Raw genomic sequence first — 2961 nt, forward strand, 5'->3', positions numbered from 1 at the left:
CTGATCTCCCCAAATAGACAATGCCATTGCTATGGGTACCAGTTCCAAAAAGGTAATGTCCCTTAATATGCTAGTACCTTGCCAAGATTCTGGCCATGCTAAAAAAGCCCAATGAGTTCCAAAAATAGCCCCACACCCTAGTTTATCCGAACCAGCGCTATCTGTATACAACTCTAATTGAAAGTCACTGGCCCAGTCTACTTGTCTATATGATGTTGTACCATTGAAAGTTTCTAGGAACATTAGCCAAATTTGTATGTCTTGCTTCATTTCCTGAGTAACGCGTCTCTTGTGATAAGGCTTGCTAAGCCCAACAGTGGCATCATACAAGCGCCTGATGAATGCTCGACCCGATGGAATTGCCCTAATGCAGAAATTTAGAAGGCCAGTGAGGGACTGGATTTCCCTAAGTGTAACTTTTTTACGAGATAGGAAATAACTGAGCTGATCATAAAGCTGACCCAGCTTCTCTGAGGGGATACTAACAGTCTCTGTGACTGTATCAATTTCCAAGCCTAAAAATACCAATTTTGTTGTAGGACCTAAGGTTTTTTCGTGGGCTAATGGGACCCCCAAATCATTGCATAGATTGGTAAATGTTGAGACTAAATAATGACACTGCTTTGTCCCAGATGCACCTGCTAGTAAAAAATCATCCAAATAGTGGACTACATTATCAGATTGACTCTTGTTTTAAACACCATTCCAGAAAGGAAGCAAACTTTTCAAATTTAGCACAACTCACAGAACAGCCAAATGGCATACACTTGTCGATATAAATAATGCTGTTGATTTTGTACCCTAGCAACTCAAAATCAGAGGGATGAACTGGTAGCAAACGGAAAGCATTCTTAATGTCTAAACGAGCCATAAAAGTTCCTGGACCTAACTTTTCCAACATTCTCAAAGCTTCATCAAATGATGTGTATTTAACTGAACAATACTGAGGATCAATGAAGTCATTCACACTATCACCAACTGGGTGGGACAAATGATGAATAAGACGAAATGTACCATCTTTTTTAGGTACCATACCTATGGGGGACAGTCTTAGGTTGAGAAATGGAGGGCAGAAAAATGGGCCAGCAACCCGACCTAAACTTATTTCTTTATTGACTAATTGTATGGCTTCTGTAGTAAGTGAATTCAAAGACTCAAGATTTTTACAGTTGTATGGCTGTCTAGGACCTTGGTAATTTAATTTAAAACCAAATTGAAACCCTTGCAATAGTTCATGTGCAATTTCTGTGTCAGGATAATTAGTCAAACAATCTGATAAAACTGAAGTCTTGATTGGACTGTAAGCAATACTACTGATGTCTAACTGGTTTTGAGGAGGGGGTTCTGAAACTGCTAGTAGCTGGCTTGACTGTTGATTGAGCACGCCAGGTTGACTGAGAGTTCCCAGATCTAAAATTTAATGAATTTCTAGTAGTGGTTCTACACATTGTAAAGGGATGGGGTTGTGAACATAAAATGCACCAGTGCCTATATTGGCAGTTTTGCCTTGAACAATAACCCTTGTAGTTGAAATCATAACACTTTAAGGGTTGGGATGGCTGAATAGCAGGCTGTCGGTGAAGGGCATTGTTATACATGTAAAGGAGCCAAAGCTCCTGATCAACTGACGCAAATGACATTGAAGGGTTGCACTCTTTCTTCAATCTGAATTGAATGTCATAGTCCCGCCAACCCAGGCCATTAACCCGGCTTGCCCCCGAGACGTATTGTGTGGATATTTTTAAACAGAGCAGCGTTTTCCATGGGGCGAGCCAGCACTTAAATGGCTGCATAGACAAGAAATGCATCTGTCCACATTTGGATGTCAGTAATGGGTTTTAATTTAGATTTTGATGATAAAGCCAAATTGCCATTTTGCAGTGAGAAATATCTATAGTATCATCATGGGGGTCAGTTTCGAGCTTATTGTTAATCAATGAAGCTAAATTAACATATTCGCCATTGGCAATTTTGAGTTTAATATTGTTGGCTACATTATGCCCCAAATCATTATCATAACTAGCAACTCTTATGTTCGCATTGGATGAAGGAATACCTTCTGTCCCCTGAGGTTGGGCTGGGTCTTCTCGCTCAGACAAAATTGTGGAAATGCGTTGAGCCAGATCCTGAAGTTGGTAGGGTGGCATAACGTTGGTAGGCATTATCGTGGGTGCAGTAGCCTGTACATCAGAAGGGCAATTGATAGGCTGGACTGTTCCGTCCGTGATGCTCGCCGACGGAGGAACTTCGGAAATTGTCTCCAGACGAGGCTCTCGTCTCCCTGCTCGTTTCCGTGGCTGAGCCTGGGTCTGACTCGCCGTCTTCCGCTTAGGCATTTCGAATCTCGAAATATAACCAAAGAGAAAATCTGTTAACCATGGGTTGTCATCAAACTTTAATGTAATATGACTACTGAACTTTGAATGCACGTGTACATGAGTGCCTGTTAAAATCAACAAATATCTACGAAATTTGTTAGCATCGATGATTAAATTTGGATAAATATGCCATAAAAGAGCATTTAAAATTTTATTACAACAATTTCTTGACAAAAAGTAAAGGTATTAGCTAAAAACAATCGAAAATTCACACCACTGTAAAATTCCGTCCTTACCTTTGAAAACGTCTGCTTCGACTGATGATGAATCTATGCAATTATGACGTAAGCAAAATGTGTTGAGGTGAAGACTAATTGACGCAGGACCAAAATAAACAATCCCAAAACACCGTATTTATATAAAAATTAATAGTTTTTCCCTTTGATAAATGGATTTAACCTTTAATGGTGAAATCCTATTAATCTATGAAATTTGTTAAAATCATATTTTTCTACATTTAAATCAATTATTTATTTCAAACATTGACAAATATCAAATGGAATTCCTTATTGTATATCTACAAAAGCCCTCACACAATTTTACTTCCAATATAAGAATACCTACGCTAAACCTTTCATGAGAG

General features: G+C 39.0%; 1 pseudogene; it reads right to left on the reverse strand.

The window, feature by feature from the left end:
• Positions 1 to 1310: 1310 nt before the first annotated feature.
• Positions 1311 to 2336, reverse strand: LOC133203532 (uncharacterized; annotated as a pseudogene).
• Between the last annotated feature and the right edge of the window lie 625 nt (positions 2337 to 2961).

The sequence above is a fragment of the Saccostrea echinata genome, unplaced genomic scaffold (assembly GCF_033153115.1).
Source record: "Saccostrea echinata isolate AGI-Se365-2 ecotype Australia unplaced genomic scaffold, CSIRO_AGI_Sech_v1 ptg000051l, whole genome shotgun sequence".
Classification (NCBI taxonomy): Eukaryota; Metazoa; Mollusca; class Bivalvia; order Ostreida; family Ostreidae; genus Saccostrea; species Saccostrea echinata.